Consider the following 14104-nt stretch of genomic DNA (forward strand, 5'->3'; position numbering starts at 1 on the left):
CTCTTGAGGTCCCTTCAAACTCCAAACATTCTATGATTCTATGAAAGTAGCTTGTGGTTTCCAAACACTTTCCGCAAGATCCCTGAAATTCTCATTTAATCTACTGTCCAGCTAAAGCAGAAGCACATGGAATGGAAAAGGCAAGTAAAAACCGCCCTGTGCCAAAGCTGTTGCAGTCCCACATATCCTTAGGTACAAGAGCAAAGTCTTTATGGCGTTGCTCAGTCTAATGCTTCCTTCAGAAGCATAACACATAGAATCATAGAATCATATCAGCTGGAAGAGACACAGAAGATCATCGAGTCCAGCCTTTGTCCCAGCCCTACCAACTGACTAAATCATGTCCCCCAATGCAACATCCACCTGTCTCTTAAACACTTCCAGGGACGGTGACTCAACCCCCTCCCTGGGCAGCCTGTTCCAATGCCTGACAACCCTTTCAGTATAGAAATTCTTCCTAATATCTAACCTGAACCTCCCCTATCACAATTTAAATCCATTTCCCCCCATCCTATCACTCTCCACTAGGGAGAACAGAACAATCCCCACCTCTCTACAACCTCCCTTCAGGTATTTGTAGAGAGCAATGAGGTCTCCCCTCAATCTCCTCTTTTCCAGGCTAAACAGCCCCAGATCCCTCAGCCTTTCCTCATAACACTTGTGTTCTAAGCCAGCTTGGCAGCCCACCTCTGTACACTCTCCAGCACCTCACTGTCCCTCTTGTAGCGAGGGGCCCAAAACTGGACACAGCACTCGAGGTGAGGCCTCACCAAAGCCAAGTACAGGGGCATGATCACATCCCTGCTCCTGCTGACAACACCATTCCTGATCCAGGCCAGGATGCCATTGGCCTTCTTGGCCACCTGGGCACACTGCTGGCTCATGTTCAGCCAGCTGTCTATGAACACCCCCAGGTCCCTCTCTGCTAAGCACCTCTCCAGCCACTCCTTCCCAAGCCTGTAGCATTGCTGGGGGTTGTTGTGGCAAAGTGCAGGACCCCGGGCATTTTGTAAATTGTAAATATGTAAAAAAATGTAAAAAACCCCTCTTTCCCAGTCAGCAGTAGAGCTCAAACACTATCTTGCACCTCTGTATACTCCCAAAGCTAATATTCACAACATATTTGCTTATGAAAATTACCAGCCACCTGGAGGCCGTAAGCACTTGTGTCGCAGAGTCATCTTGACAATTCTTGGGCTTTTTCTGTACAATCTTCTCTAACTCCCCCATACTTTGTTTAAGTACTTTGAATAAAAAGGGAGTCATACCTGTCACATTAGGAAATAGTATCAATGAAGTAATGCCTTCCATGTTGTCATTCATAAATGCAAAGAAACGCACTAAAAATTCCCATGCAGGCAATTCTTACTAGCTAAGCTCTTTCTTGTACGCCCTTCTTCTCCTGCTCTTTGCACTCTATTTGCCAGTGACTCAGGCTTTGATTATCCATAATGGGTTTGACATTTTTCAGGGTCATGTCCTAGAAGAGGTGACAAAGTGTAACCTTGTCAAATTTACAGATGGCACAAAACTGGGCCAAACAGTTATCACACTTCAGGGCAAGCCTGCCATGCAGAGGAGCCCAGACAGGCAAGGGGAAGGTGCTAATAGAAACTTTGTGGAATTCATAGAATCACAGAATCATTAAGGTTGGAAAACATCTCTAAGATCATCAAGTCCAACTGTCCAACCCAAAACTACCATGACTACTAAACTATAACCCGAAGTGCTACGTCTACATGTTTTTTTAACACCTTCAGGGATGGTGGCTCCACCACTTCCCTGGGCAGCCTGTTCCAATGCTTCACCACTCTTTCAGTAAAGATTATTTTCCTAATATCCAATCTAAGCCTCCCTTGGTGCAACTTGAGCCCATTTCCTCTTGTCCTGTTGGTTGTAACTTGGGAGAAGAGATCAAGCCCCACCTCGCTACAACCTCCTTTCAGGTAGTTGCAGAGAGCAGTAAGGGCTGCCCCTCAGCCTCTTCTCCAGACTAAACATTCCCAGTTCCCTCATCTGTTCCTCATCAGACTTGTTCTCCAGACCCTTCACCAGCTTTGTGCCCTCCTCTTGACCCGCTCCAGCACCTCAATATCTTTCTTTACTGCAGTGTCCAGAACTGAACACAGTGCTCAAGCTGTGGCCTCATCAGCACTGAGTACAGGGGCATGATCACTTCCCTAAATTGCTAAGTCCAGCATGTGGGAAGAAAGAGTCCGCTGCAATGATATAGGCTGGGATGTGATAAGCTGGAGAGCAGCTCTGTGGAGAAGGACTCAGAGATGTGGTCAGACACTCAGCTGGACATGAGTTAGTCAGCAGCATGGCCTGGCGGCAAAGGCAGCTAACAGTGTCCTGTGCTCTGTTAACAAAAGTATGGTCTGCTGATAGAGGCAAATCATTAGACCCCTCTACTCAAAACTCAGACCATGCCTAGATACTGTGTCCAAAAGAAAGACACTGACTTTGTTTAGTTTTACAGTTCCCATTAGCCCATTCCTCTTGCCTGTGTAGGTCCCACTGGGTGGCAGCATTGCCCTTGACTGTATTGAGCATCGTCCTCAATTCTGTATCGCTGTAAATTTTGTGACCATGCTCTTCCATTGCCTTCACCAGGTCATTTACAAGGTTGTTGAACAGGACTGGTCACAATACAGACCCCTGCAGACTCCTGATGATCTCTGAGTAGAGTACAACCCATTAACCACAAGCCACTGAGCCTGACCACTCAACTGGGTTTTTATCCATCTGTTTTGTGCAAGATGGTGTCAGAAGACTTGCCAAAGTCAAGGTAAATGACATTCACTGCCCTCTCCTAGTCCACAAATCCTGTTAATTTATCACAGAAGGCCGTCAGGTTGATCAGCCCTCAGTAAACTCATGCTGACTGCTCCCCATCACCTTCTTTATGTGCCCAGAATCACAGACTCATAGAATGGCCTAGGCTGGAAGGGACCTTAGAGATCATCTAGTCCAACCTCCCTGTTATGGGCAGGGACGCCACCTCTCGACTAGACCAGGCAACACATGGGAACCGAGCGGGAATCGAACCCACGACCTTGGTGTTGGTCATTGTTGCCAGCACCGCGCTCAAACCACTGAGCTAACCGGCCCCAATGAGTTTGCTTTCGGCCTTTTCTGAAAGCGGGTGCAATATTTGCTCTTCTGTAATGAAGAACCTTCACGACCTTTCAAAAGTAGAGTGCAGTCTTGGTACCATGTCAGTTCTCTTGGCATCCCCGGATGCTGTCTGTCTGGTCATATCAATTTCCATATGTAGGAACTCTCCAAATGACTGACTTGATCTGCATCATGCTCTTTCCTGAACTCTTTCACTAATAACAGAGATCTGGGAGACCTTGCTGGTGCAGATTGAAGCAAAGACATCAGCAGATCCATGTCTGCTATTATCAAATCACTTGTGAGCCCTTTGTTGATGCTGCATTTCTCCTTTTCAGCTTTTTATTACTAAAATAGTTGTAGAAGATCTTGCTGCTCCTAACATTCCTTGCAACTGTCAAGGTAAGCTTTGGCTTTTCTGCTACCAACTCTCTATGCCTGGATAATTTTTCTAAATTCCTTCTTTGTATCCTGTTCCTGCTTCCACCTCTCAAACGCTGCCTTTTTACATTGGAGCTCTGCCATTATACCTGTCCTTAACAAAGCTTTTCCTGACAAAAGTGCTTATTTTCCTGAGTACTCTTGCATTCAGAGGATGCTATCCCTAAAAGACCTGTCAGCTTTTCTGAGCCCTTTTGCTCTTCAGAGCTGCCTCCTACAGAAAAATCCATGACTGCTTAAAGAAACAGAGAATAAGCTGAAGTTCACTGGCCTGAAGAATGGGGTCTGCTAGACTTGTTCCTCACTCCCTTTAAGATCCTGAAAGCCAACCATTTATTTCATGGTCGCCACGGACAGGGCTGTCATGGATTATCACGTCTTCAAGCAGTTGTTCTTTTATAGTGAAGAGCAGATCTGGCTGTGTGAACACCAGTTCACTCATCCAGTACCAGTATCAATCAGTTATTCCAAACACCCTTCAGAAATCTTCCTCCTTGCATCCACTATGCCGCCGTTCCAGAATATGACAGGGTTCCCTATGAGGACCACGTTCTGTGACACAGAGATTTCCTCCAGTTGTTTAAAGAAGTCTTAGTCCAAGTCCTCACCTAGATCAGGTAATCTGTAACATACTCCCATATTCCCACCATGCTATTTTCTTTTTTTTTTTAATTGATCAAGTCAGTAGCTTCCACCTGCTCAAGTAATTTCATAGTCTAGATACCTGGTTTTCAGTTCCTCTGTAGGCACAGAATGATTTGCTCTCCCAAAACCTATGGCAAATCCATAAACATAGATGGTCTTCTCACTCTGGTGAAGGGCTCTTCTGGCCCTCAAGCACTCACAGTCTCTGCCCAGTCATATTTTCAGACTGGTGCTGGTCCTTGTGCTAGCTGTGGTGCATACACACACTAACACTTATCTGAAGACGTTAATGGGATTAACATTCGCACTGGCAACATGCACCTGTCCCCTTGCCACCACCACCCTGGCCTGCATGTAACACTGCCACTAAAACACCAATTTTAAATGCACAGGTCATAAAGTCTCTTTCAGGGAACCCCAGATTGACTCCACTATCAAGATGACTGGTCTCATCACAATGAAAAAAAGAACCAAAGTGGAAAACATTAAAGAGAGATTTCTTCCCTTTGTTTCCATAGATAACTAGTTTTTGTGCTTTATTCTGAGAATAAATGAAGGAACTCGGTAGATGGATGCCTCTTTTAGCACACTAAAGTCTCTTAGAAGTTTTGCTTATCACTATTAGCAATGGTCTAGAAACCTGCAAGATGAGATGTCAAAAAGTGTATGAAAGAGCAAATAGGACAGAGAGACTCTGTGGCCAAGAGTGCAGGGTATCAACAAACTCACAAAAACATCATAAAGATAAGAAGCTCCTTTAAGCTCAAAAAAGTGGCTTTCAAATAAAAACTGAATTTGCTTATGCTTATATGACAGTAAATTCTTTGATTCAAATTAATCAGTTGTTTCGGCTTGCATTTTCAGTTTGTAGTTATTGACAATACATTCACATCAGATTAAGAGACTGACCTTTTTTCTTCTTCTTTTCAAGTGACTGGTAGGGTTACCTTTTTGGACTTTTGAAGTGGTTGGCCAGATGCTTTCAAAAGGAAGTTAAAGTATGTGAGTTTCAATCTCATTAAAAAGGCCTCTTTTTTTTCCCCCTTTTTTAAACAAACTTTTCTTTTGTTCATATCAGCACTTACTTTTTTTAAAAGACCCCAAGAGAGAGTTCCACTCTATAGATCACTTGTCCTGAAGAAAGCTCTGTTAACTATTTATAGATCATGTTCTTTTGTACCAAACTAGATCAAGCGATATATTCAGTGCATGACTGCAGGAGAGAAATTCATTTGCTCTAAGTGTCATCAAGGCAGCCTTTTACCTGCTATGAACAAGACCAGAAGATCTGAATTGCTGGGCTTTTACTTCAAATGCACATTTTGACATTGTGTGGGGTGCCATCATTTCTTTCAAGTTTTTAAAGTATTAAGCACATTCACAGAACGGGCAGTGCTTAATCACAAGAAGAGCAAATAGCCTGTAACCACTAGAATAAAGCAAACACATGTGCACGCATTCAAATCACCTCCCTTTTCTTTAAAGTAGCACTTATAGATGCAAATTAACATTAGCTGCTTTTGGTGTATCTCACTTTGGAAATGGGAGCATGCCAGCCTAGAGACCAAGGAGAGGAGCACACAACAGGCATCGGCTCCTCTGCTTGACAACAACAGAATCAAAACAAAACAAGAGAGAGAAGTGATGACCTTCTTTACCTCTAATCACCAAGGGCTTCCTTCAAGCGTTCACTAGTGGAGTGATCCTCTCTGTAAAACCAAGTAGAGGTTGCTGCATGCAACAAAAACACTCCACTGTGGCAAACACTTTGTTTTACTACTTCAGTTTACTTTGTGGAATCATTACTAAGATGACATCTTGTATTTGTAACTTGCCTAAGCCTGCTACAATTAAAAAACCCCACAACCTTTTAAATACAAGAAAATAAATCAGCTATGAAAAACCATTGGCATTTGCTGGCAACAGTTCAGACACAGAAAGCACAGCTGGTTTGGGGAATATGGGTGTCTCTTGTTATAGGAGCAGTGGGGAAGAGAAGAAACAAGAACATGATTTGCTCTCCTTTTCTAGTTGCTCTGCTGAGACAAACGTCCTGCCTCTGCCCAGCTAAATACGCTCCAGCCTGGCTACAGATACTGCTCCTAGATGGCTGGAAAACAGTATTATTACTATCATGTGCATACAGAGCACTTTCAGCATTGCATTGCACTCCAACTTTCCTCGGCTGATAGAATAATGTGTTGAGGATATTCTCATTTTCTAGCTTGATAAGGGGTCTAGCATAGTTACTGATCACAGAGCCTAGGTCATTAAGAGCATTATGCTAGCAGTTAAAAATAGATTGTTAAAATACACAGTGCTAGGTTAGACACTGCTGTTCTAGTAGCTTTTGAGTCATGATTCATGCCTATATACTGAAATCACTAAGCAAGCCTGATTCCTAAACACCATTCAGCTATGGAGTTCCCATTCTTTCCCTTCAGAGTCACACAGGAATCATCTCCATGCCCCATCCCACATGACAGTAAAAATTCTCAGAACGTGTAATGACATTATCATACCACGTACCACTACAAAACACAACAGACTAAAACTCTTACTACCACTTTTGACAACACATTATGGAATAGGGGTTTTTTTAAGCATTCATCTAATACACATAATCATTTAGTGGACTTATGCAATAGAGATACACAAGATAAGAACAAATTTATTTTTTTTTAGAATGACTGTATCACCAGAAGCTGGATCTCAAGCTTAGAGTCACAAATTAATTAATTTCTGCCTTGACTGCCAATGTGCTGCTGACAAGTCATACATAACTCAGGTCTCTAATTTTTGTTTTCTTAATTGGGACAGGAATTAATACTGGCTATCGTAGAACTCCTAGTATCACTGGGATATTGGAAAAATATCATCAAAGAATATAAATTAGCAAGATTACTTTTGTAAGAATCTTTTTTTTAAAAAAAAGGACAGGCAGACACATCCCCCCAAAAAAAATAAGAATTAGTTCCTACTGGTCTTCTTTTTATCTCCTTTCGAAACTGAGAATTATGTATTAGGTAGAGTTCCATGTCTGGTCTAAACAAAGCATACCACAGCAATTTGAAGAGCATTTGAAATCAAGAGGACCATATCCATCAACTGAGAAGTGTTTTATTTCACACACCATTTACAACTTGATGCGGAGATCCAACAAAATCAGCAGGCTCCAAAATGACTAATGAGAAAGAAAAGCATTACTTTACTATATTTGGAAGCCCTACTCTACCTCAGCCTAGTTATGTAGGGTGGATGCTCATACTGGACAGAGTCTGCCACCAATTTCAATTACTTTTCCCATTGTGGTACTATGGCAGCAAGGCTATCTTCTCTTCAAATTAGTGAAAAGCTAGAATAAGCAATAGTTAAAAACAAAAACAAAAAATGTCTTTGATTTGACATTGTGTAGTGGCAAGAAGAAAGTACAGTGGGCAACCAGGTATGGATTTCATCCAGCAGTTCCAACCTGCTGCTCTCAGCTGTCACAACAGGTCAGCACTAGTCCTTGGGATATCTCCAGCCCAAGGTTATTCATCACTTCAACTACAGGCTTTACATGCAAATATGTGCTGTTGCATATCTTCAACAAACTGTCCCTGATGCTTCAGGACAATAAACGTATCATAGAATCAAACCCGATTCATTTTACAACCAAACCTATTTTGATATCATCTGCAATCCAACGTATGCCCTTCAAATAGCCAAAGGGAACATTTCTTATGCTGTATCAGCCCACTGGACTAAGGAAAATTCTAACAGCGGGACTAGCTATATGGTTTCCCATGTGTAAGAAGAAAAAGTGATTGCAGGAGAGACTTCTCTCTTACAGACAGAAGATTAAAAAAGCCACCTTCATTTTTGAAACAAAAATAAGCTGGAGGAAGAGGAGACTACATGCAATAAAAAAATACATGTAAACCTATGCCCACTGTTTGGTTAGTTTACAAGTTTAATAAATTTAACATCAAAGCATGTGTTTTAACTGGTGACTTTCAAGAAGCTAGTCAGAAGCAATAACATCCTCAGATGCTCCCAAATCCTCTCCACCATTCCTTGCTCCCCAGCTACACTTGAATCACTTCTCTTGTGCATGTCTAACCAGCATCAAGACAACATCATTTATTTTTATCAAAGCACACTGGGAACTTTGCAGTGAAGAAAGAACTGTTAGGAATTACCAGGAGTAATAGTAGGCATATTCCTTCTTTAGAAACTTCTTCTCTAGCTTTAAAATATGTTCAGAAAAAGCAGTAAGAAAGTCACCACTCCAGAGGTGTCAGTGATAAACAGAAAAGGGAAGAGCACAGACCAGTGCACAAGGGATAAGGATGCAAAGCTGACACAGCAGGAAGAAGATGAGATACCACAAGAGTCATAACCCACTTACACAAAAGAGGAAATGCTAAAAAGTTTTGAAGCGTTTCCATAAGTGGAACAAATCAAGTCATGTAGCAATGTAAAAAAGATGTTTACATCTAATGCTATTTACCTTAGCAGTTAATGGGATTGCATTGTTTATGTTAACAAACTGATTACCATGAATTCACTCAAAAAGCATAAAAGTACTGTCTGTGAATAGACACCTCTTTGAATTCAGTATTTCCTCATGGTTCCAGCTACTAACATTTAAATGGGTGACAGTGGCTTGCTACCGACTTTTAGCAGTGTAAACTCAAATTCACCGTGCTAACAGAGCCAGTTAAATAAGAAACAATTTTTTCCCTCAAAAACACCATATAAATTAAATTCAAGTTCTTTTTTATGTTTGGGGTTGACAATCTTAATTACATTTTTAGCACATAAAAGTCAATATGGAAATTGTTCCACAAGTTGTTTGGAACATTCAGTTTTCCAATCTACGTAAATGTAGAGGAAAAAGTGAAGTGCACGCCCTGAAATAATTTGGCATTAGAGACAGATTACCTACATCCTTTAGCATTAAACAAAGATAATTTCCTCAACAGAGAAATCTCATTAAATGATTACAAAACTACAAAAATGCAGTCAGCACCTGCTAAACAATCTCTTTATTTTAAACACCTATAAATACTCAGACTTTGGGCTAATTAGAGATGGACATCTTTTAACAGTTGTCAACAAGAATAGAATTAAGCTTTACACTGTCTTAAACAAAACATGCAATCACTACACATCATTTACTACACTTTATTTACTTCTATTTTACATTATTTACTACAACACTGAAATTCTGGAGATATAAATTAGGTATCAGTTAGATACTAGATTAGGAGAAAACACACAGAGAATACAAAAAAAATCACAATCTGCTTCTCTGGAAGGAACAAAAGGGGCATCTTGACACCACAGTTTCTATCACCTTTGCTGATTTAAATACAACAGGAAACTTTTTTGAAGGTTTTGCCACAAAAGGCTTATTCTTCATAGAATTGTACTGTGGTTCTATCTCTAAACACATTTTGAGACCTTTCAGAAACTCCACTAACATTTCTGCATCTAGTTTTGCTACCACCTGTTTCTAAAAACTTACAAGATACAATCTTTCAGTCTAACAGCCATCACTTCATATTCTCCAGTGCAGCCACAAAACATCAGAGAAATTACAAAGACAGAAAAATGCAGGAAGTTTACCTGTGGATTGTAACACTTCCATACTGAAAGCCCTTGTAGTCCCTGCAGATACTAACATTTTTCTTTCTGTTCCCTAACACTTTTAAACAAGGGCCCAATTCCTGAGCCCACTAAACCCAGCTAGACTCTGTCTAACATTCATTGCAGAAAACATTCCACATAGTAGATGTGGACCCTCTTACACTCCTATAAAGATTCCACTGTCCCGGTCATTTTAAATGGTCCTCTCACCAGCACAGAGAGATGCTCCAGCCAGAGGTCAAAGAAGAGGAAAATCTCTGTAAGAGAAATTCCTCCTTCTCGTAAGACATGGGAGAATAGAAGAGCTCAGTGCAAGGAATGCAATGCCTCTGATCTAATTCTGCTCCTGTTCTACTCTCTGCCAGGGGCATCCCTGCTCTTAAAGCAGTAAGTCAGTCCAAATCATTTGACCAGAAACTAAAAAGACAGTGTACGCATATGGTGCAGAAACAATTAGAGTTTACCTCCAATTACATGATATGGGGGATCCGTTAGCTGATCTTCTTAATTTCTTTTAAGAAGTGTAAGATTCATTCTCTCTCACAAATATCCAAGATTTAATTTTGACAATATAACAGTAAGAAGTAGTTGGAAGCATAACAGAGACTGGAAGGTACAAGACACAAGATCACATTAAAGATTTTGCTCAGTACAAGCTTTAATTCAGGAAATGAGAAAATATAACTCCACAACCAGGGCTTTCAGCAATAAAATCCAAAGAATCAATGCAGCTCACATGGAGAATTTAGGAGGTAGTCAATGAAACAGCAAAATCAAAACAAAAAAGTTAAGACTTTTCTAATGTTTTAAAAGAGCTTAAGAGAGGTTCTATCTAAGTATATCAATAGGAAATGTAATATAGAATCAGGGCAAAAGTAAGCAAAATGAAAAATGAAGATGTAGACCAAAGTGTTTAAAAGCTGAACAATGTTTTTAAAAAACATTCCAAAAGCAAGTAAGAAACATTGGGGAAAACCCCTAGTAAAGTTAAAACATCAGCAAATGAAAAATTAATTTGGGATTCAATTAAAAGCAAAAGTAGCTAATGTAACCCCAAGTCAAAAAGGCAAGGGATGTGATCTCAGAGCACGGAAATCATAGTCCCTGTCTATATAGGGGCCCTAGGTAGAAAATCATGCTAACAAAGCCAACTTCACACACGAAAAATCAAACATTCCGTAATCGGTAGAGAGAGGTCTATAAAGAGCCTGGTACAATCATGTATCCACAATTCAAGGCCTCATTATTCACAATGAATTGAGGACAGCACAGAAAGAGCAACAAGGACCGAAGGTGGATTTGAACTTACTGTTACGAAAAACAGCAAAAAGCTGAAAGGCTCAACGTTCAAATTGTTAGCGACACGTCTACATAATACCACACCATTCCACTTGCTTCCCTCTCGACACTACCATGCTTAATGTTTTGGTTTACAGGTAGAGTTTGGCAAATAGAGGACAGGCAGGAATAACGATTTGGGAATCTCCTACAGGTGTGCCCATCATAGCTTTTGACTGGTGTAACAGGATAGAATTAAGAAGAAAAATTACAAGGAGTCAGGAAGAATCTTTTAAGCCAAAGAACAAGAGACTTTCCTTGGGAACAAACATCACCTCCACCTGGTGAGGGCTTGGTGAGCCCTGGTCAGGGCTGCTCCGACTAGCTGTGGGATAAAGACTCACAAAAGAAGGTAGCACCATCCCTTCACGTTTTCTTCCCACCGTCTTTCCCAAGCACAAGTAGATAGATAATTTGCAGCACTGCTGCTCTGTGAGAGGTTGGGATGACCCCGAGATCTGAAAGCCAGAGTCTGGGCTCCTTTATACCCTCTGTGTGAGGTTGGATGCAGCAAAGGACAGCCAGGAAACACAGTAACACCCCAGCCCTGATCCTTCCTGAAGCACCCCTCAGATCGGAGCCGCACGTCAGCCTTATACACAGTTTTGGAAGACAGGCTTGCTTTATCCTAAGACACTATTAACAGCATTCAGTGTGCTTAAAAACAGATATGATTTTGCCCTAACAATAATTTTGGCTTGTTGTGTATTTTAGGAACTTTCAAAGTTGAAGAGCTTCCCTCTGCACGTTACCAGCTGTACCAAGTAATGAACTGTGTCTGTAAACACTCCTTTAAGCAAGCTAGTTAACCCAGCATTGCATGTGCAAAGGTTCAAGCAGATGTGAATGGAAGATTTGGTTAGCTTCAAATATTTTAAATAAAATTGTTATCCAGAGCTAAGCAATGTTAAATGATGCTCGCATGGTATTTTAACTTCTAAAAGAATCCAATAAGGTTTTGTGAATGTCATTGATAGAACAGCACATGATACAACAAGAGCTATTAGGAAGCGACTTCTTGGAAATGAATGATAGCACAAATCATGGACAAGCCCTAGTTTTCATACGGCCATTAAATACATGTAATTTTCAACTTGCCACTATTTGCACCTCCTATAACAATTATTCTCAATTTCTTTTTATCTGTCCCATAAAAAATGATTGCTTCTGCTTTACTTAATCCTCCACTTACATCAACTCTATTGTTCGTTTCCCTCCCTTTCATCTTCTCCACATTAATTCCCCACATCGCTTTTGATCTAGCTTTTTGTTTCCTTTTTTCCCCTACAGATTCTTCCTGATGAAGAATTTACAGCCATAATGTTCATCTGACGTGCACAGTGATATTTTATTGATTCACTGCTCTGTCTATTAGTTCTGTATAATGAATAGCATTATACAAAACACAAGATGGGTTGCTTATGTCTCTATCTTGGATCTTAAAAATCAATTTAACTGAACATGAAAAATGCTCTACTTTATCGGTAAATATTCAGATTTAATTATAATTTGAGTAGCATATGCAAAGAGCAATCGGAGAAAACAAACATTTCCTCCTCACAGTCCAAAGAATTACTCTCTGCCATAGTGGCAAGCCAAGTAAATAGAATAATTGCGATTTTCACTGCTGCTAAATAAGAAATAGAAAACCTCTCCAGGAACTGTTCTGTGTGGCTGTAATAAATGCCCACAGAAACAAGTTAACCTACATTATTCATCCCCCTGCAGAAAGGATAGTCCTTTTAGAATCAGAAAAACTGCAAGAAGTGGAGCAGCTGATTTTAACAGATATAAACCATAGGTTATATTTTAAATAGATGCTATATTTAAAAAAGAAAAAAAAAGGCATTTAGTTCAGGTAATTCTTAAAACTTAGCATACTGTACTTCACTTACTGCAAGGCCATATAACCTAAGCTAAATTTTGTGTTTACTCAGTTGTGTCAAAATCAGTCACTGGATAAAATCTCTGAGTGGTCCCAGAAGTAGAAGCCAGGGCCGAGGCTTCCTTTCTTCCAGCCTCGCGGCCCCACGGCCGGCCTGCAACTACGTTCCTCCTCAGGCATTCGGTCTCTGACCTCGTGAATGTTTTATTCCTCGCTGCACCAGCAGAGCTTCAACAAAAGAAGGGCTTTAATTGCTCCCCACTACACGAGGCCAGCAGAAGGGAGAGGGTTTGCTAGCTCTCGTGCTGAACTCCACGCTAGTAGTGCTTGTCAGCCTGTCGGTGGCAGGGCCCGTGGGTCACCTTCAAGGGAGGCAGGTGCAGAAACACCCAATCCATCGTGTGTCAGCAGCAAAAAACATGCCAACGCTTCAGCTCATGAAAGATACTGGAAACTCCAGGCATGTGCCGAGTACTCTGTGCAGTTTTACTGCCAAGGAAGAAAAAAAAAAAAAAAAAGCACCTGAAGTCTTTCAGATACATTGACAGTTAATCTTGGATTTTAATGAAGGCACTCCAGGAATTAAAGATCAACATCTCAACTGCTTACAACGCTGAGCTCTCCTACATACCTAGGCTTGTTCTTCGGTATGTAATGCGAATCTTTTGTTGTGTTTATCATCACACGGTTACCTAAGATTCAGGGGATACTGGACAAATTTAGAGAACTAAGATCAACCACTCTCCCTCTGCCCAAACTACTGACTGGAGAAATCACACTCTCCTTCTTTAAGGAAAGCTGAAAAATACTTAACTAAAGGAAAAAGTTCCAAAATGCAGGTTTTAGGTCTCCTCACCTTTTCTTTTACCCACTAGTGTTATTTTCAGGAAAACAGAGCCTTTGCACTCGGCCCTACCCATCACCTCTCCAAATCCACAAATTAAGCTCTCCCCATAACATAAACACTTCGTGTCCACCTGTACAAGACCATTCCGTACAATAAACACTGGCCGCAGCACGCCTGCTGCTTCATCTCTG

The 14104-nt window shown here is 40.9% G+C and overlaps 1 pseudogene; it reads right to left on the reverse strand.

Annotated features, from left to right (window-relative positions):
- Positions 1-4260: 4260 nt before the first annotated feature.
- On the reverse strand, positions 4261-5535 carry LOC104281292 (annotated as a pseudogene).
- Between the last annotated feature and the right edge of the window lie 8569 nt (positions 5536-14104).

This window comes from Apaloderma vittatum, unplaced genomic scaffold, assembly GCF_000703405.1.
Source record: "Apaloderma vittatum isolate BGI_N311 unplaced genomic scaffold, ASM70340v1 scaffold2582, whole genome shotgun sequence".
NCBI lineage: Eukaryota > Metazoa > Chordata > Aves > Trogoniformes > Trogonidae > Apaloderma > Apaloderma vittatum.